The 22,220-nt window shown below is 45.7% G+C and overlaps 1 pseudogene across 1 annotated transcript in view; it reads right to left on the reverse strand.

Moving 5' to 3' along the window:
- LOC311226788 (adhesion G protein-coupled receptor L3-like) overlaps positions 1 to 22,220 on the reverse strand; it is a 77,349-nt pseudogene that overhangs the window by 22,276 nt on the left and 32,853 nt on the right. The window contains exons 3-5 of the transcript in view: positions 14,151 to 14,177; positions 9,915 to 10,083; positions 7,280 to 7,405 (exon numbers count right to left, since the gene is read on the reverse strand). The product of the transcript in view is annotated as an adhesion G protein-coupled receptor L3-like (transcript). The remainder of the gene's footprint in view (positions 1 to 7,279; positions 7,406 to 9,914; positions 10,084 to 14,150; positions 14,178 to 22,220) is intronic.

Genomic DNA, 22,220 nt, shown 5'->3' on the forward strand with positions numbered 1-22,220 from the left:
TCCCCTGGTGTACAGTGCTATAAGAGGTTATACCTTTGTGTAGCATGACATGGCGACCGTGCCAGCGTGCCATTAGTCCAACTATTATCCCCCCCAGAGGCTGCATAAAGGGCTGAGGATTTCAAAGTAACATATCAAGAGGCAATCCGGCACACTTCAAACAATAATTGCATAGCTTAGAATAATTCTACACCCTGCGATCTTAGTCACATGTTCTTTACGTGTCCATAACTCCAGTGGTTATTTGGTGGTATTTTGACACTTTGTCCACAGTACTCAATTCAGATCTGTTGCCATGTCCACTGATAGCAATCTTTGGAACCCCTACTGAGACACTAGCTATTAACTCTAAACAAAAAAACAATTATCGCATTTACATCTCTCTTAGCGAGACGCATTATATTATTAGACTGGAAATCCGCCAACAGTCCTTCCATAGCACAATGGCTCAACAGTGTCATGTTCTTTCTCACTATCAGGGGTTCGAGTACAACATTTTACAACATATGGCAGCCCTTTATAAGCCATGTTAATGAACTACAGCGTCTGCCTCTCGGTTGATCCCGATGTTCACCTGCTCTCTCAGATATAGTCTTGTTTGCTGGGTTTCTCCTTCCCAGGTGAACTGCACTGCTATGTCTGTCAGGCCTCTCCTTTTTGGGTGAGCTGACCTGGTGTACAAGGGATCTCTCCTTCCTGTGTGAACCGACCTGCTGGATCTACCAGAGCTCTCCTGTACCTGTCGAGCGGACACTAATCAGATGCTAGATCCCATCCCAGCCACTCCCACTAGTTAAGGACTTAGATGAAGCTTGTGTGTGTGAATGTGTGTATGGGGGGGGGGGGGGGGGGGGGGGGGTCGGGGGGCGGGGGCGGACTTAAGGGGGTGGGTTACTGGGAGGGCTTATTTGCTTATTGTATTTTCATTCATCATTTATTTAATTACTGTATGCTTTTTGTAAACTGTATGTACATTATACCTGTTATGTCTTATTCTTATTACTTGTATTATTGCACAATCACTGCGGGCATGACCACCCGCATTTCACTGTATGCTTGCTTGTATGCCGTGACAAATAAAACCCTTGACTTGACTTGTATCTGTATTACGTACCCACGATGTGAGTTACATTTATTCAAAGTCATGTTTGTTTATTACATTTTTTGTTGAGATGTGAAATTTTTGTAATTTTTTATATCTTTTTTTTAATTCATATTTCAATGTCAATCTTTTAATTTCAATGTATTTTTGTCATTTGTCGTTTGTGTAAAAAGGGAAAATACCAATAAAAATATCTTAAAAAAAAGAAATAATAATGTGAGGCACCTGTCACTCACTGTGAGTGGCACCTGTCAATTGTGATTGCCCCTGATGTGGGTCAGGTGTGCGAAGCCCATATCTCTCCCCTGGTTTCCAGCGCTCAGAACCCACTCAATATCTCTCCCCTGGTGTTTACAGCACTCAGAACCCACTCGATATCTCTCCCCTGGTGTTTACAGCGCTCAGAACCCACTCGATATCTCTCCCCTGGTGTTTACAGCGCTCAGAACCCACTCGATATCTCTCCCCTGGTGTTTACAGCGCTCAGAACCCACTCAATATCTCTCCCCTGGTGTTTACAGCGCTCAGAACCCACTCGATATCGCTCCCCTGGTGTTTACAGCGCTCAGAACCCACTCGATATCTCTCCCCTGGTGTGTACAGCGCTCAGAACCCACTCGATATCTCTCCCCTGGTGTTTACAGCGCTCAGAACCCACTCGATATCTCTCCCCTGGTGTGTACAGCGCTCAGAACCCACTCGATATCTCTCCCCTGGTGTTTACAGCGCTCAGAACCCACTCGATATCTCTCCCCTGGTGTTTACAGCGCTCAGAACCCACTCGATATCTCTCCCCTGGTGTTTACAGCGCTCAGAACCCACTCGATATCTCTCCCCTGGTGTTTACAGCGCTCAGAACCCACTCGATATCTCTCCCCTGGTGTTTACAGCGCTCAGAACCCACTCGATATCTCTCCCCTGGTGTTTACAGTCTCGACTCGTTGTCTCATTGTTAGAGGTAATGAGAGCATCACTCTGTGTCAGGCTCTATGTGTGTAGGGCTGTACGGATCCGCAGAAGGTACCGCACTGATCCTGTCTGTGAGATTTGTCCACCATTTAGTTTCTTCTCTGATCTGGTTCTCTCTAAACTGGTTCTCTCTGAGATGGTTCTCGCTAAACTGGTTCCCTCTAAGCTGGTTCCCTCTAAGCTGGTTCTCTCTAAACTGGTTCTCGCTGAGATGGTTCTCTCTAAACTGGTTCCCTCTAAGCTGGTTCTCTCTAAACTGGTTCTCTCTGAGATGGTTCTCTCTAAACCGGTTCCCTCTAAGCTGGTTTCCTCTAAACTGGTTCCATCTAAACTGGTTCTCTACTAAACTGGTTCTCTCTGAACTGGTTCCCGCTAAACACTTTTATTCAAAGCGCTTTACAATTTATGTCTCACATTCACCCATTCACTCACCCATTCACTCACCCATTCACTCACACATTCACACAGCGACGGTGGAGGCGACCACGAAAGGTGACAACCTGCTCATCGGTTAGCAGTTATGGGTTAAGTGTCTTGCTCAAGGACACGTCGACACGTAGGTCAGCAGGATCGGGAATCGAACCGGGAACCTTCAGATTACCAGAGCTCTACCTCCTGAGTCACTGTCGACCCCCACGGTGTAAATCGCAAAAGTGATAACAAAAACTGCCATTGTTCTAAAGGTTTGTCATAGGGGCCAAAAGAAATACTCATCGTCAGAGATTAGATTAGATTAGATTCAAATGTATTGTCATCATACAGCATCATACAGCATCAAAGTACAGTACAATAGTAATATGTACAGGTGATTAAACTGGGTATATAATATATAAATTAGTACTACTGAGTAATAGTGCTAATCAGATGTGTATGTACACTATAGAGTTGTAGTATTATTATGTACAGTGATGCAGGTATAAAGACACTATGGTAGTAAGTCATACTGGCCAGAGGCTCTGTGAACAAACACATAGCAGGGAGTTTTAGAGAGAGGGATTTGTGGAGGTGTGTTTTGACAGTTGCGGTACATTTCATTTAGTTAATGGTGACTTAATCGCAGACTCAGAGGCAGTGACTTAATTGAGCTTGCACTCCTCTGGGGCGTTAAAAGCAATTATATGAACAACCACGTATTGAACGCATTACGTTGTTCCAAGGCTCTCCTCGCCTCATTTTTCTATACTTTTCGCTGCTGGCAAGTATGACTTACTACCATAGTGTCTTTATAGCTGTACATAATAATACTACAACTCTATACTGTACATACACATCTGTGTGGAGAGATCAGTGTTCAGTGTTCTGAAAGGTTTCAACCATCAGAACACTGAACACTGATCTCTCCACAGTCCACACACAAGCACACATGGAGACACACACACACACACACACACACACACACACACACAGCCACAGCCACAGCCACACCCACACACACACACACACACACACACACACACACACACACACACACACACACACACACACACACACACGCACACACACGCACACACACACACACACCACACATCCTGCACTCTCACACGCTAACACACTACTTAAACACAAAATAATAGGTCACTTTAAAAAACCTAACTGTATGTTTTTGTATAATATAGTTAGTATAGCTAGTATAGTATAGTTATATATAGTATAACTGTATATTGTATAGAATATTGTATAGTAGTGTATATAGGAATCATTACCTTTAATTCATAAGCTTAGCATTGTATTGTATTTTATCTTAGTACTTTTATCATGTCTATTTTATTATCTATTCTATTTTATTCTATTATTATTTGTATTTTTTGCGGGCATGGCCACCTTCATGTGACTACATGTCTCGTGTACAGTATGTGATGAATAAATCTCTTGAATCTCGAAAAAGAGGCTTCTGACGAGGCTTCCTGATGGACGACTTGTCTCGAAGCAACGCATTGAGTCTTATAATGTGAACTGAATGTGTGGAACGGAATGTTGTAGAAACCAAACCAGAATGACATCTGACCCGGATTTCTCGTGAACTGAAGGATAGTGACCTTGTGTACAGTATACTGTACATTCAACTCAAATATCTTATCTTATCTTATTAAATGTGTTGTGCATGAGTGGATACAATGTGTGTTTTTGGACAGTGTGTGGACAGTGTGTTATACCAGTGTGGTTCTTTTTTAATAACGTCCATATCCAGCAGCTTATAGTGGACTTTAATGTTCTGACAGTATAAACTCTTGCATATCTTCCTGGACATTTTACATCTACATTTGACATGTTTACTGTACATCTTACTGTATATTACTGTCTATTTTGGGCTGTATATTTTAGAATGTATATCATTTACATTTAGTCATTTAGCTGACGCTTTACAAGTTCTATACGACAAGTCATCAGGAAGGGCACAACTCTATCAGCTGAGTAAGAATGTTCATCAAAGTGTTGAGTGCTACAGTGCAGGTTAGTTTATTAGGACAAGTGCATGACAGTAAGGTTAGTTAGATATATATATATTTTTTTTATAAATATTTTAGAATATATATCCTTGGCTGTAATTTTATTCTTATTCTTATTTTAGATTTTTGGACTACGTAAATGTTTATTGTGAGCGATCTGTAGTGCTGAATTTCCCTCTGGATCAATAAAGTACTTCTATTCTATTATTTTCTATTCTATCTATTCTATACATTTAAAAGCCTCAGAGTTGACAATAAACCTCCGCTTTCATCCAGTTCACAGAGGTCCGAGGTCAGAGCAGCACGTCTGCGACCCGCGTAGGAAGAAAAGCTTCAATAGTCATCTGGTATCAAGCGCGTGTTGTGGCTCATGATTGTGTGCTCGCCTCTGAGAGAACATTACTGCTTCTGGAATAATGATTGGGATGTTTCGTTACAGTATCATGATTAAAGGAAAACGCCAACGCTTTCCGTCTTCTCCAGAGTCAGACAAGAAGATAGATGCCAACTTCCTCTCTATGCGTTCAGTAGAAAGCTGTCCGCCTGCAAGCTAGCCTAGCTCAGCACAAATTAATGGAAGCGGATACGGACCACTAGCTAGGCTAGCGATCCGTATCTGCTTCCATTCTTTTGTGCTGAGCTAATTTCCCATAATGATGAGCGCATTCCTTTCTATCCATTCTACACATCGGGGAAGGGGGGGGGGGGGGGGGGGGGGGGCGGTGACCCAGCGGTTTAGAGAAGAAGCCTCCTCATATGACCGGAAGGTTGCCGGATCAAATCCAGAGACCGAGATGGACAACGTGTGTACAGTAGCTTCTCCCTACCATCCAGGGTGCCCTTGAGCACAGCAGTAAACCCCCCCTGCACCAGGGGGGGGAGGCAATGTTTATATAAGCTAATGAAGGTCCTCGTACCGAAGCGTTCCTAATAAAACATGTTTCTTTATTGAAGAAGACCGGCGTGTGGGAGCTTTCAGTTCTACAGACGGAGCCGATCAGAATGTTTACAGTCAACGCCAGAAATTATACCGAGGTCATTTTGCAAAAACAGATGAACATATTAAAATTAACTCTTCCTTCTGTAAGTGTCTATAACTGCAATCTATAGGAACTCTATGACTGCCTCCCGTTTAGAATCAAGCTACAAGTGATGACTAGAAGAACTGTCACTCATCACGTTGAGAGGGATGCTGGAAGGATGCTTATTGCTTAGCAACCGGCGGAGCACCGACATATAAACCATAGCGACAACACTCAAGGTCACATGCTCATCACATGACCATCACGTGCTCATCGCGTGCACAGACACTCGGTCTTAATGTCCTACTGTAATAACGCCGTTATACCTCTCGCCTCTTGTAGGTCATTGTTTAAAAATACCCTTAATGTCATCCTGAGTGCTCTTGTACCCTTCCCCATCTGTCCCAGTGCATTCTCTCTGTGGACCGGTACATCTGGGTGACATCACTGATTAGAGGGCACGACAATCCCCCCCCCCCCCCCCCCGGCTACGGGAGACAGTCGTGATTGTTAACTGATCCAGATTGTAGAAATGGATAGCCTCACACACAGAGTTATATTTATATTTATATATATTTTACGGTAAAGCGTGTTTCGAGCCGGCATGATGCTTACGGTAAAAGTGGAGAAGCTTTCATCTGCAGATCATCTCCTCTGCTGTGCCTCGGGGCGCCCTCTCCCAAGGTGAGACGCGCACACAGCTGCTCCTCTCTCACTAATCCAAACCGCACCGCGCTGAGTCACATCTTATTATTATTATTATTATTATTATTATTATTTATCTACTGTACTCCCCAAGCCCCCTTTCTGAACACGATATGTTGTGGACGAGGCATGTCTCTGTCACCACGATAACATTCACAGATATGTGAATGTCTACAAAGGCAGGGCCCACAATTTAGTTTAGTAACACTTAGACCAGGACACATGTGTGCCTGGTGCCAGGGTATGGCAGCCATTGAGCTTGCGTAGCCCAAGGTTGGTTTGCTACCAGTGGTGGTGAAGGAGGCAATTTCCACCCTACATTGTGGGGAGCGCTTTGAGTGTCTAGAAAAGCACTATAATGAATTATTATTATTATTAGACAAGGACACTGCTAGACCAGGACACTGCTAATTCAAGGCAAGAGAAGCAGGAAGTAATAATAATAAATGTATTAGATTTATATAGCGCCTTTCATGAGACCCAAGGCGCTTAACAGTGGGGGGGCAACTAAGGGGAAGGAGATCAGAGGAACAATTAAGTGGAAAAAAAAAAGAGGGAAATCAAGCAGAGTCATTAATACATTTGGTGAAGAGGTGAGATTTGAGTTGGGAATTGAATGAGTCCAGGGATGTAGCGCTGCGGACGTTTGGAGGGAGGGAGGGAGGGAGTTCCAGAGGGTGGGTGCGGCGACAGAGAAGGCTCTGGGACCGACATGAGATGAGAGTCTGTACCTGTGAGCGTGTGGAGAAGCAGGCAGTGAGTCTGTACCTGTGGGGCGTGTGGAGAAGCAGGAAGTGAGTCTGTACCTGTGGGGAGTGTGGAGAAGCAGGCAGTGAGTCTGTACCTGTGGGGCGTGTGGAGAAGCAGGAAGTGAGTCTGTACCTGTGGGGCGTGTGGAGAAGCAGGAAGTGAGTCTGTACCTGTGGGGCGTGTGGAGAAGCAGGAAGTGAGTCTGTACCTGTGGGGCGTGTGGAGAAGCAGGAAGTGAGTCTGTACCTGTGGGGCGTGTGGAGAAGCAGGAAGTGAGTCTGTACCTGAGAGCCGGTGGAGTAGCGTCCAGGTGCGCGGGAGGCCGTGCTCTTCCCAGAGCCGATGGAGCTGTCCACGCTCTTCCCACTGCAGCAGTGAGTACGCAGACACTTCCCGTACTCCTTACGCACCTACACACACACACACACACACGCACACGCACATGCACACACACACGCACACACACGCAAACGCACACACACACACACACACACGCACAGTACATGAGACACAAGCAGTATATACTTCTCTCTCCAAATCAAATTATATTGTTTATACCGTTTTCCCCCCCCTGATATTTTTATATTCAAAACAAATTGTATTGCCTATATTTGTGTCTTTTTACTATGACCCTGCCCATACCTGTAACTCCCCTCCCCCCTCCCCCATGCTGCCATCATGACACCCATATTTCCCCCAAGGGGATCAATAAAGGAATATCTTATCTTATCTTATTGATAGCATGTTAATGTCACAAGTATAATTTTCTCTGTTTCAGATAATTTGATTTGTTGTTATACGTGTTTTAGTGTTTCGCCCTCTCTGAGCACAGCCAGCTCTCAGTATGTTGAGGGGGGCGTGGCTTAGTGCACCCTCTCTGAGCACAGCCAACTCTCTCAGTATATTGAGGGGGCGTGGCTTAGTGCACCCTCTCTGAGCACAGCCAACTCTCTCAGTATGTTGAGGGGGCGTGGCTACTCTCAGTATATTGAGGGGGCGTGGCTTAGTGCACCCTCTCTGAGCACAGCCAACTCTCTCAATATGTTGAGGGGGCGTGGCTTAGTGCACCCTCTCTGAGCACAGCCAACTCTCTCAGTATGTTGAGGGGGCGTGGCTACTCTCAGTATATTGAGGGGGTGTGGCTTAGTGCACCCTCTCTGAGCACAGCCAGCTCTCAGTATGTTGAGGGGGCGTGGCTTAGTGCACCCTCTCTGAGCACAGCCAGCTCTCAGTATGTTGAGGGGGCGTGGCTACTCTCAGTATATTGAGGGGGCGTGGCTTAGTGCACCCTCTCTGAGCACAGCCAACTCTCTCAGTATGTTGAGGGGGCGTGGCTTAGTGCACCCTCTCTGAGCACAGCCAACTATCTTAGTTTGTTGAGGGGGCGTGTCCTTCTGTTCGCCGAGAGGAGATGTCCTGCATCATAACGTAAATGTCCTCACATTCATGGGACCAGTGTGCTTGGTTGCTATGGGAGATGAACACGGGCTAAACCCGTGATTTCACGGTTGCTCTGGGTGTTTTTGAACCACTACAATTAAATTAATTCATATATCAAAACTAGTTTCATTAAGTTTGTGGACCACGTGTCAATCAGGGTAACCCGTTTATATTGTGCAATATTTCAAAGGAAGTAGATTGGATATCTGTCTTTGTTGTATTGTTTATTATCTATTAGTTTAGTTTTTACACAACTGAGCACCTTGGGGAAATGCAGGTGCCATAGCAGCATGGGGGAGGGGGGAGGGGAGGTACAGGTAGTGGCAGGGTAATAGCAGCATGGGGGAGGGAGGTACAGGTATGGGCAGGGTAATAGTAGAAATGCATAAATATAGGCAATCAAATTTGATCTGAATATAAAAATATGATAAAAATAAATAGTGTAAACAAAGGTGCAAGTGAGGGTCTGTACCCTACATTTACATTTACATTTCGTCATTTAGCTGAACGCTTTTATCCAAAGCGACTTACAAGTTCTGTACAACAAGTCAGCAGGAAGGGTACAACTCTTTCAGCTGAGTAACAATGTTCATCAAACAGTGCTGAAACTTGGGTGCTACAGTATTGAGTGCATAGACATAAGCCATAGTATAGTAGGAGGAGTGCATGGTAGTATAGGACAGTAAGAAGGTTAGTGTTTTATTTTTTATTTAAAAATAATGTACTGGCATGATATGTCATACTTACAGCACGAAATCATAAAATAGAATATACATACTTTAATCACCCAGAGGGAAATTTGGCACTAGAAGTCACGAATAAGAATAACAAAAGAATAGCTTAAAACACTTTCAGTGCCAGCCATTAGACGAAGCCGTCTTTAGCGAGGCCACCATTAGATAGATAGGGATCCGTCACCTTGTTTGTAGAGCTATAACTATATTCTATATTATAGCTATGGATACAATACTATGGCCCATTTGACATCACCTATCTATCGTTCAATATGTGAAAAAGAATGCATTTTTCCATCCATACGTTATATATATAATCAACGCACAGCCCAAGAGACAAGGTTTCAAAGGGTGCTCGATACCGCCACCTGGGAGGATCTGGCCGGTACTGCACCTTCGGAGTCCCAGTATGCCTTTTACAGGCAATATACAGGTCCCTGACATTGAATAGGGTATTAAAATCGAAGAAAAGGAAAAACGACCCAAAAACTACTTGAGTAGTTTTTGGCACTGAACGACTTAGGCCCAGAAACTAGTTTTTGGCACTCAAAGTGTTAATAATAAAGAATAAAATAAGCCTAAGAATAAAATAATAAAATACGGTCTGGGATTCACATTTCCTATGTTATGTATATACATTCTAATATAACATATACAGTGAAAACATACAGAAAATAATATATAAAAAAATATATATACAAAAAAATCTACAGTAATCAGTGTTCAGAATCGCTCTAGTGCTCACCTTCTTCTGCAGCACGCAGTGGAAGATGAAGATGAACATGCCCTGGAGGGAGTTGAAGATGGTAAAGAGGTAGGCCATGACCACGGTGCTCTCGTTCACGTACATCAGACCGAAGGCCCAGGTCAGACCCAGCAGGCACAGCAAGGCGATGGCCCCGATCACCCACGACCTGGAACACAGCGACACCCCATCCCCCCCGTTACAAACACTCTTATCCTGTCGGGAGTCGTCCCTACGACCCGGTTTCTTAAAGGAACACGCCAACATTTGGAGAAATTAGCTTGCCGTCTTCTCCAGAGAGAGCCAAGAAGATAGATACCAGTTTCCTCTCTGTGCGTTCAGTAGAAAGTAGAGGTGTAAAGGTACACATATCCATACCGAACCGTTTCAGTACAGGACCTAAGGATCAGTACTAGGGATGTCCCGATCACGTTTTTTTGCTCCCGATCCGATCTCGATCATGTGATTTTGAGTATCTACCGATACCGATATTTCCAGATCCGATCAAAAAGAAATTATAATATTTTTTTTTTTTTACTTTTTCTTTTTTTTTTCAACAAACATGACCATGTTCACGTCTTAAACTCATACTGAGGCCTTAGTTTTGGTTTTAAATTGCATATCATCATTCATTTATTTATTGTCACACAGAGCAGAACAATTTTGCCAAAACAAACCAATAGTATCCAGCTGCAGAACGGCAGATGAGTGGAACATGGAAAGCCAAACTTTACCCCACTGTACCAAAAACCCGTACCGAGCCGTGACTTCAAAACCGAGGTGCGTACCGTACCGTGGTTTTTGTGTACCGTTACACCCCTAGTAGAAAGCTATCTGGCTGCACGTTAGCCTAGCTTAGCACAATGAATGGAAGCGGACAGTAACCGGTTAGCCTTCGGGAGAGGTGTCCGCTTCCATTAATTGTGCTAAGCTAGGCTAACGTGCAGCCAGATAGCTTTCTACTGAACGCACACAGAGAGGAAACTGGTATCTATCTTCTTGTCTCTCTCTGGAGAAGACGGTGAGCTAATTTCCCAAAACCATCAGAGAGGATTCGGAGCGCGTTGCTCGACTGGAACTCCCGGAGAGAGGAGGCGAGGTGCCGGATAATAAACTGGTGAACAGGAATACTGAAGAATCCCTTCTGGTTGTCCCAACAATAGCTTCAATCTCACACCTCTCTACTGTGGGGAAATTCCTTTCAATGGCCTTTTGATAATACCTCCCTCCCTCCCCCTGTCCATGTCCCTTATCTATTCCTTTTCTTAACACCTCCCTCCCTCTGTCCCGTACCCTCATTCTATTCCTTTTGTTAACTCCTCCCTCCCCCTGTCCCTCCCCCTTATCTATTCCTTTTCTTAACACCTCCCTCCCTCCGTCCTGTACCCTCATTCTATTCCTTTTCTTAACACCTCCCTCCCTCTGTCCCGTACCCTCATTCTATTCCTTTTGTTAACACCTCCTCCCTCCCCCTGTCCCGCGCCCTTATCCATTCATTTAGTTAACACCTCCCTCCCTCCCCCTGTCCCTCCCCCTTATCTATTCCTTTTGTTAACATCTCCCTCCCTCCCTCCCTCTGTCCCGTACCCTCATTCTATTCCTTTTGTTAATACCTCCCTCCCACTTCCTGTACCCTCATTCTATTCATTTTGTTAACACCTCCCTCCCACTTCCTGTACCCTCATTCTATTCCTTTTGTTAACACCTCCCTCCCACTTCCTGTACCCTCATTCTATTCCTTTTGTTAACACCTCCCTCCCACTTCCTGTACCCTCATTCTATTCCTTTTGTTAACACCTCCCTCCCCCTTCCTGTACCCTCATTCTATTCCTTTTGTTAACACCTCCCTCCCCCTTCCTGTACCCTCATTCTATTCCTTTTGATAACACTTTAAACAGATGTGTCCTTCAGTTATTGGTGTAAAGTTGTGGAATTATCTCCATAGCGAGCTTAAGGGATGTAATAGTGTTTGTCAATTCAAAAATAATTATAAAAAAAATATATTTAGTCATTATGAAATTCAAATATGAATCTGAATAGTAAGATTTTTTCTTGTCTTTTTTTTATTATTATTATTTATTTTTCTTGTTTAATCTGTGGATTGTTTGTTTCTTATGGTATGAATTATTATTATTATTATTATTATTATTATTATTATTATTATTATTATTATTATTATTATTATTATTATTATTATTATTATTATTATTATTATTATTATTATTATTATTATTATTATTATTATTATTATTATTATTATTATTATTATTATTATTATTATTATTATTATTATTATTATTTTTTGTATCTCTCTCTCTCCGATTTTTCTCTGTTTTCTCCCCATCCCAATTTAGTCGTTGTGCCAATTCCCCCCCCCCCTACCTGGTTGTTGTGCGCATGTTCTCCTACTGGTCGGTACAAGGGAACCCTGAAGTATCCGCACGCTTCCTCCGACACGTGCGGCGACAGCCAGTGGCTCTCTTCTCACTTGGCAGCGAGGGCTCTCATTGGTGAAGTGTAACGCGTGGGAGGTCACGCTGCCTTCCTCAAGTCTTGCCTCCGCTGAGCAAGCGCCCAGACCTGACCTGTAGGCGTCGCTGTCCACAACGCCAGTTTCCCACCCACGGCTTCCCTCCCCCTAACCCAGCCAAACGAGTTAGTATAGCAATACAGTCTCTTGCATTGGTGACGAGCGCAATCTCCGCTACGCCACCTGACCGCATGAATTATTATTTTGTGTAAATGCGGTTGTACGCCGACCATCAAGTAATACTTGTCTGGTTTAGGAATAGGGGGCAGGTAACTATAATATTTCTTCTTCTTCCTGCTCCTTTGTTGCCCATGGTAGAACTGTATTTATGATTTTGTATGAAAACTGTGTGATTGTATTGCTTCCATGTGGCAAATAAAACTCTGAATCTGAATCTGAATCATTTTGATAACACCTCCCTCCCTGTACCCTCATTAAAGTCCTTTCTATAACACCTACCTCCCTCGTTCCTTCCTGTGCCCCCGCCCCTCACCTATCACCTGGTCAATCCCTTCCCCCGCCCCCTTCCTTTGTGTCAGATACGTTTATAAGGTGAACTTGAAAGTCAGGGAGCTTGACTCAATTCTCCTGGCCAGAGAACGTCAAGTCCTCTACCAAACCTCCTAAAAAGTAACTTGTATTCAATTTACCATGTTCTACACATACATTCCTATCAACCAAAGATGATTTGACCACGCGCATAATTAACCTCTCCGGTTCAACAGCGCTACTCTTAAGCTCAGTGTCTCCGAACTGGCCTGGATGGAAGCACTCCTAGGTACCTAGGGTCATCTATGGATCTCAGGGAATGTATTCCCAGTGTCATAAATATTCTGCCTGTTACTAGGCTTGAGTATATTGTGATGAACCTAAGGATAATATACATTTAATTGTATTTGTTCATCTTTGACGGTGAATAACACCATGCTAACATTGACCAGACGTGAATAAAAGGTACCGGACCGCTCGGGCTTAACGGGTTAAACCTATATTGATCATGAAGATCCATCTACGGCCATAATAATAATGATGAGTCCAGTCCGAGGAACACATGTTGAAACGGAATACGTATATCTCTCTCCGCCGTTGCAGCGTTTGGTTTCGCAGGGCTCTGGGGCCGTGACAGACGATGACATTTTCATCTGAAGGCAATTTGCATGTGTGTGTGTGTAACGTTAACGGCACACGGTGAAACCTACCGCCCCCAGGCGCCGCGTTAAGTGACTCCGTCGTTGTGCGGATTCTTCCGGATCCCGGGTGGAATCAAGGCGGAAGATTAAAAGCGTCCTCGAGGACACGACAGAGTGTTTTATGAACAACCCGCGTCGCTCACCTGCCGCGGATGTTAATATAGAGATCTGTTTTTTTTATGAATACAGAGGTAATATGTGAAATGTGTCTCATAATATTGCAACGTTTCTACAGCGCGGGGCACCGCGGGGAGATTACAGACGGCGTTTAAATCTAAACTGGCTCCGTTGGCTGTTGTATGTTTCCAATGCGTGGCGTGTAAAGCGCAGCGGCGCGCAATAATAGCAGCCTTCAACGTGACTGAGTGTTCCGCACGTTGTGTTAATCATTCAGGGGGGAAAGGAGGAGAGATGGATACGGGTCCTGATTGGTTCTCATGGAGGAAGAGGACATGAAAGATGGCATTGTGGGTAAAAAAAAGAAAAGGCCTTTTCATTTCAGTCTTCCGGTCTTACTTGATCTCGGGTTTGTAATCCTGATAGCTGCGTCGTGGAGCGAGAGTGGAAGAGAAACACAAGAAGGAACAAATAAAAGCAAAATCGAAACAGAAACATGAACAGAAGCTGGAAGGTGTCTGGGAGTTTAAAAGGGACAGTAATGCTTTAAAGGGGACATGCATTATAAATAGCCTTTTCCAGTGTTTAGCATGTTTTTCTAGCAATTGGGGATTATATCAATGTGGTCTGTGTCGTTAATTATCATATTGACTCATCAGTCTAGTCTCGAGTTCACGAGATCCTCCCTCACTCAACTAAGCTGTTCTGATTTGACAGTTTTGCTGACGTGAATATAGCACTGATTTGCATAACTAACGCCCCCTCTATGGTTGACAGCGACAGCTCCTCAAACAGAGCGAGGCAGAGAGAGCATAGTGTAACCCGACACTTCCTCAAACGGGTTTTGACTGCGAGGCAGGGAGGGAACGAGCGAGAGAGAGGGAGGGAGAGAGATGGAGAGAGAGCGAGGGACCTGTCTTCTCTCACACACACACACAGTGTTTACACAGGTTGTGTGTAAGTGCTCCGTGCCTCTGTGTGTCCCTCTCTCTCTCTGTCTCTCTCTTTCCCTCTCTATCTCTCTCTATCCCTCGCAGTCGGGAGTACCAGCATATCACTGTAATATCTTTGCGCATGCTCCCACGCGCATGCCCGTATTCCGATCCGTACAATAATATTCACAGGGGTATATATTGTCATTTGAAACAAGTTACCAATGCATTGTCCCGTGGGATTATGCCCCCCCGCGGCGAAATTAATTAGTATCCCCCTCAGTCTCTCTCTATCTCTCTCTGTGCCAGTCGCAGACTGTGTGGATGACTGTCACTCAAAGTGCTTATGGGCGGAGTCAGGCCAACACAGCCTGAAATCCAAAGGGAGAAAAATGTGGCTTTTGAGTACTTGATTAGAAATATAAAACAATGCATTTTTTAAGCTTGTCTGAACATTTATGAGTTATGCAGAGACGAAAGTCTCTCTCTGGTCTGCATCCCCTTAACAATTGTGTGTATTGAGCCGTACTGTATTGTACCCATTCTGCAATCTGTTAATAAAATGTTCAATCAAGGCGGCTAGGTTGTGTAGTGGGCAAGGCGTTCGCCACCAATGCAGGAGACGCTGGGTTCGAGCCCAGCTATCCGCATTGCTATCAGCTTGGCTGGTCGTTCATACTAATACAATTGGCAGTATTAGGGGGTGGGAAGCTGATGGGTGGGGATCGGACGTTGTGGACAGCGACTCCTACAGGTCGGTTGGTGCGCCTGCGCAGCAGAATCAGGAAGCGACGGGGGCGGCGTGTCCCTCCCACGCAGACCCCCGATGCTGAGAGATCGCGCTGTGCAGGTGAAAAGATGTGACGGCTGCTTCCTCGAGTACCGGAGGGGACGCCTGTAGCTGTTCCGCAACTGTAGCTATTTCCGGGGTAGGCCTGATTGGCCCCGACATGCACGTGACCCGCCGCGGCCACGCCCCGCGGCAGCCTCAGGACGACGCGGCAACGAGGCTGCTGTGGTTCACAGGCGCTTTCCGCCTTCAACGCCGCCCGCGAGGCTGCTGTGGTTCACAGGCGCTTTCCGCCTTCAACGCCGCCCGCAGCATTAGGCAGGAGTTTGCGGCGCCTTTCACATCGCAGGCGGAGGGGACACGTGATGTAAGGCTTCGTCCACATTGCAGCCGGCTTGTGGGAGGCATGGCCTAACAGCGTTCGAGACAGGGGAGGGTAGAATTGGACGATACGAAATTGGGATGGGAGAAAAATAGAAAATGGGAGAAAAAGTAGATAAAAAAAAAAATATGTCAATCAATCAATCAATCACACATCAAGTGAGTTACTATGTTGTATCTGTAAGTGAGTTACTATGTTGTATTTGGAAGCAAGTTATAATACTGTATTTAGAAGCCAGTTACTATACTGTATACGTCAAGGCCACGACACAGTACCGGATTGGTATGATTAGCAAGTTACAGGTGCTAAACATAATTATTTTACTTCCATACAGTAGTATCCAGTTATAGGTTGTGTAGCTCCGCTCTGCGTCTACTGGAATACATCCCTGTATCAGTACTAGCACTGAATAAATATCCACATTTACATGCACCTTTACACACCCATCCGCCTGGCCACACCCCCATCCGCTCCTCTACATAAGCAGGGGTGTGGCCATACTAGCAGCTCCTTCTTTGTTTTCACCACGGCGAGTGTCTGTATACACCACTTTGAGATTAGTGAAATATTGAAGAGGAGCTGCATTGACATTACAACGTCACCCTTCACCAGCGGTTCTCCATTGCCGCCTCCGCCGTGCGTCATGGGGCTGCGCTGACTCCATGGTCGTGGCAGTCAGATGCACCCGAGCGGCGTCCGGTGGAGAGTTTGCCTCTCCGAGGAGCTGTTGAACCAATGCTGTCTCCTGTGAGATGGCCTAGTTCCAGCTCTGGTTCCCCCTCCAGTGGGCGGTCGGCCAATAGGTCGACGGCTCCTCTGGTAGCGGAGGATCTGAGAGGCAAGCTCTTCGCCTCTGCTCACTCCCGTCGTAAGATGGTGAGCTGCAGGGGCTAACGGCCTGGCTTTGGAGAGCTGCTGGAGCCAGACGAGGGTGCTTCTGCTCTGTCTCCTTGTCCGATGGATACAGAGGATTTTATGGAGGGAGCGGAAGCGCTCTTGTTTGACGCCCCGGTGGAGACGTATCACTCTCCCCCTCAGGGTGTGGCAGGTGGTGGTATGTCTCCTTGAGGTTCCTCGTCGTCCGGTGTTGGGTTAAAACCTCCGACTCGGAGACGGGATGCCCTGCTATCAACCTCGTCGGATGGTGGCACCACACAGAGTGGCCGCCTCCCGTATGTGAGGGACGCGGGCTGCGTGGAGGGAGGTACACATGGGGAATTATGTGCCTTGTTCCCGGAGCTCATGGTGGCCGCCGCAGCCGCTAATGGCGTGGCGTTGCCACAGCCACTGCCTGCACCTGTCCCTGATGACTTGATAGGTCATCTCTGGCAACGTCATCCTGTGAGGGAGACGGACGTTGTCTGCCCATTTTTTTCCCTCAATGGAGGCCTACGTGCGTCAGGGACAGGTAATCTCCCACATCGCTGGCCTTACCCCCGCCTACGTGCCAGTCAGGCGGGTGGCGGGTTTGGTCCAGGGATTGAAGGAATGGGTGCCTCGGCTTGATAGCCCGATGGCATCTATCCTTTGTCCCGAGTTGGTGTGGGAGCCGTTGCGGAAGCCGGTTCCCCAAGGGAAATCGGCTAGGCAGTTGGCCAACTGGAGTGACCAGTCATTCATCGCCGTGACGCAGAGCCTGACCATGACGTCAAACATTGCGCAGCTGGCGTGCTTCATGTCGGTGATGATGCCGGGCGGGTCGGTGTTGGACGAGCATCATCAAGTCCTACACGCCCAGGTGGCTGGAGCCATCCTGCACCTGATACAGCTGCAGGCAATCGCCGCCGGGAAGATCCGCGCCCTGGCCACTCTGTCCCAGCGCCACCTTTGGCTGGAGCAAGCGAGGGTGCCGGAGCAGAAGAGGCTTCCCCTGCTCACGGCCCCCCTCTCCGAAGCTGGGCTGTTCGGGTCGGCCATGCAGCAAATGACAGCTGCATGCAGGGACATGGAGGAGGAGCGCGCTGTGCTCCAGCCCCATTTTCCCCCACCCGACGCTGCCGGTGCTGTTCGAAGGAGGCCACGTCGTCAGGCATCTGCGATCGTCGCCACCACCGCTAGCGCTGCTGGGCCTTCGGCCAAGAAGGCCAAGAGCGAAGAGGGTGCCTCGTCCGCCGCAGCCAGCCGACCGACGCCCGGAGGTGACGGTAGGGATCGTCGTGTCCAGGCACCCCAGAACCGTCCCTCCGTGCCCGCTCCCCGTGGGGGCAAGCACCGCGCTGCTCGCGGCAGGTGCCGCTAAGTGACTTTCCCCCTGTTACCCCTGTTCTCTTCCCCACCCCAACCATATGATTTTTGCATTAAATAAAGGGTCCCTCCTGAGTGAGGGACTATATTTTTTGTTACAAACTGTGTGTTTATTCACTGAGAAAATATGTTGGGGATACGATGTGTGAACTCTCACCTAGTTGGGGTTGTTAGGAGAGCAGGACTTTTAAGAGTCCTTCTGGTCGCTACATATATATGTGCTTAGCAAGGCCTGTAGCTAACACTCGGTCGAAAGGCTTTTCTTTCCTCATCCTGAAGAAATATGTTTTTTCTTATAGTGGTACATTTTTACCGTTGTCTGAGGGGGTTGTGTGTGTTCTGTTACATTGGTAAACAATGGCATTGAGTCCACAGCTTGGAGTGTTAGCCTACAAGAAGTGCTCGTGTGTATAGCTTGTACCGAGGTCTTATTGATCGTCTCTCAATCTTCTGTGTTTTTTTCTTGAAACATGAAACACGGGTGTCGTCTTCACACATAAGCCTTCGGCCTTGTTTATAAACCCTGTTCGCAGACGAGAGTACGTCACTGGGCGCGTTTCTATTGGTTGCCGACTTCCGTGAGTTCTTTACAGGCTCCATGTGTGGACCGCTGTTGTTGTCAAGTTGGTGTTGCGGTGCATAGGAACTCAAGAGTTCTGCTGCGCTCTGTATATGTGACCCGCTGTGACCAAACCCGATTTGATTCGCAAGGGGGAGGTGCTCTGAAATGAAGAAAATGTCTTGCTGTCCAGAAAATCCAAAAAATCGAAATCTTGATTTTTTTTTACATATTTGAATTGTCATTAATGTGTTCCCTTATTTGCCCTTAGTTGCAAACTTAAATACAACTTGTAAATGAGGTAATTATTGTTATAATAGTTCCACAAATTTTCTCTCAAGTGATGAGAAAAACTACACGCGCGGGCTGTGCGGCCTGTCCGGGTAGCAAGTACTGGTACTTAAGAGGTGTTAACACAGAGACACATTATTTAGCTCTCCTTTCTCAGAGAGAGAATAACACACTATTAATACACTATCTTAATGTTATAAGTTATAAGCAACGTAACGCAGTGTCTAAAAAAAAAGATAAAAAAGAGGCCTTGACGCCGTTATAAAACGCATGTTTTAACTTAATTAAAAACCATTAAAACACAGTTAGAATTTTATGAGCGAACGAATTTCGTTAGGGTGCATTTTTTCCAACCTAATGGCTAAATACATCTAAATAACACTGTTGAAAGCTGGGCTGTGTTGATGTTACAAATGTACAATCGCACGGCTGCTGGTGCTGCAGCGCGAGGCAGGAGAGATGAGGCGCGCGTTAACCCTTTCACTGCCACACTACAGAAGCGCTTAGTAACGCTTCGCCTCAAAGCCGTTTCTGGCCGAATCAGTCATCGAATCTTTAATTTTTTTTTAAATTCTTATTCAGAGGTATTTCGTCGAGATTTCATAATTTGTAATGTAATGAAAAAAGACTACCACTTTCACTACCACACTACAGAAGGTTAACCTTTCACTACCACACTACAGAAGGTTAACCTTTCACTACCACACTACAGAAGGTTAACCTAGTTGTTGTGTCTTTCACTACCACACTACATGTATTTACATCTAAATGCTTATTGGTCAGGCGGTGACATCATTAAGTTGATGCCATTGATGGATGGGTATTAAAGAGAGAGCAGGCAGTGCATGCTTGACAGTCACCATGGAACCTACAGCGAGGGCAGTTGCCGAGGCATTAAACCGGTTTGCTCACTTCGGAGCACACAGTGTTGAAGATGAACGCGCCCTAGGAACATTCATCACGGATTTCTTTGAGCCGAATAAAAATCCAAAAAGAAACTCAGATTCTGGTTCAGAAGAAGTAGACATGGTCAATTTTCAGAAAATCATAACCCTGAAGGCATTTCGTGTTTATTTTTGGTACACAACATTTCTAGGGGTATTAAGGGGTGCTGAATCCAAATCTGCTGTATACCAAGCTCAAAAATGTCAAATAAGGCCTCAAAATTGAGAAATCCAACATGGCCGCCAACGCCAGGCTGAAATCTATTTAAGTGCTTTTTTACTAAACAAGGTAGAAAAATGAATGAAATGTGTTTTTATATGTTTGCATACACGAGGAATTTAAAATCATATCCTGATTTTAGATCAGTTGTGAAAATGTTGCTTGAAACTCATATTTATAGCAGAAACTGTGGTTGTTATTGATGCATAACTCATCAACCAAATAAGAAAGAAAAGCAGGATGATCCCAGGCCATGGATTTATTCATCAAACTCTTTTCTCTTGAATTTTTTTAATCAACATACCATTTATGCAAATTAGATAGTCCTTAATATGCGTACAGTAGCTTAGGTACAGTAATTTATTGTCAGTCATCAATCGTATTCAGGCAGGTGTCGCAGGTGTCTTGCAGTTGCATGATTCATCCAATGCCACTTTTCCTGAATAGAATAGAATAGATTATAATATAATATAATAAAATAAAAATATTATTTTACCATATCAATATAAGTGAATGTTCAAGTTTCTTTATTAGTTGTCATACAGAATACTTTGCATAAAATGTTTCTTTCTGTGTTGCTCCTGAGAGTGTGCTAGATAATAACAAGATAGTATAAAATAAGTATAATAAGTATAAAATAGAAAGTCAAGAAGTCAAGTACGTAAACCAGTGTAAACAACAAAATTGTTCAGTGTATCTATATACAGTACAGCTGGTACAAGAATGGTGAAGTATAGCTTAGCTTGTGGTGCCACCTTGTAGTGGTGAGGTGCAATAAGGAATGAGAATGATGTGAAATTTCCTTACCAATAATATAAATATAAATATAAAGTGTAAAGTGTGTCTAAAGTGGTGAAGTGGGTGCTACAGTGTGTTGTTTATTTAAGTGAGTATGTGCGCTGTGGGTGTGTTGATGGTTTGCTTATTGTTCATTGTTCATTCATTGAGCATCCTGATGGTCTGGGGATAGAAGCTCCTTCTGAGTCTCTCTGTGCTTGCCATGAGACTCCGGTATCGCTTGCCTGACCGCAGCAGTTCAAAGAGGCAGTTATTTGAGTGGCTGGAGTCTTTGATTATTCTCTTAGCCTTGCCCATGCACCGCTTGTTGTAAATGTCTTGGAGAGTGGGAAGCCCACCTTCAATTGTGCGTTCGGCTGAACGGGCCACTCTCTGTAGTCTGCTGCGGTCTTGTGCAGTGCCCAAGTTCCCAAACCAGGAGGTGATATTGCCAGTCAGGATGCTTTCTATTGTGCATGAGTGGAAGTTCTTGAGGATCTTCTGACTCACGTTGAACTTCCTTAAGCACCTAAGGAAGTAGAGGCGTTGTCGTGCCTTCTTGATAACACTGTCAATGTGTGTGGTCCATGTCAAGTCCTCGGATATGTGGACTCCGAGGTACTTAAAACTGTTCACTCTCTCAACTGGTGCCCCGTCGATGCTGAGGGGGCTGTAGTCCCTGACCCCGACCTCCTAAAGTCCACAATCATCTCCTTTGTTTTGCTGACGTTCAGGGAGAGGCTGTTCTCTTGACACCATCCCGCTAGAACCTTAACCTCTTCCAGGTAGGCCCTCTCGTCGTTTGCAGAGATCAGGCCCACCACTACTGTGTCGTCAGCAAATTGTATGATTGTGTTGTTGTTCCGCTGTGCCACACAGTCATGTGTGTACAGGGAGTGGAGGAGGGGACTCAGGACACAGCCCTGGGGGGCCCCTATGTTGAGAGTGATGGATGAGGAGGTGCAGTTGCCTGCTCTCACCACCTGGGGTCTGCTCGTCAGGAAGTCCAAGACCCACTGGCAGAGGTCATAGTTCAAGCCCAGGTCCCTGAGCTTGGCTATGAGTTTGGAGGGGACTATGGTATTGAATGCTGAGCTGTAGTCGATGAATAGCATTCTCACATAGTTCCCCTGCCTCTTGTCCAGGTGTGATGCTGCTGTGTGCAGCACATGGGCTATGGCGTCCTCCGTGGACCTGTTGGGGCGGTATGCAAATTGCAGGGGGTCCAGGTTGATGGGGAGGGAGGAACAGATGTAGCATCCGAGGTTGGTGGCAGAGTCTCTTGTGGACGGCCTTTGCAGAATAACTCAGGCACACCATAGATCGTGCA

The sequence above is a fragment of the Notolepis coatsorum genome, assembly GCF_963971535.1.
Source record: "Notolepis coatsorum genome assembly, chromosome: 4".
In the NCBI taxonomy this organism is placed as follows: domain Eukaryota; kingdom Metazoa; phylum Chordata; class Actinopteri; order Aulopiformes; family Paralepididae; genus Notolepis; species Notolepis coatsorum.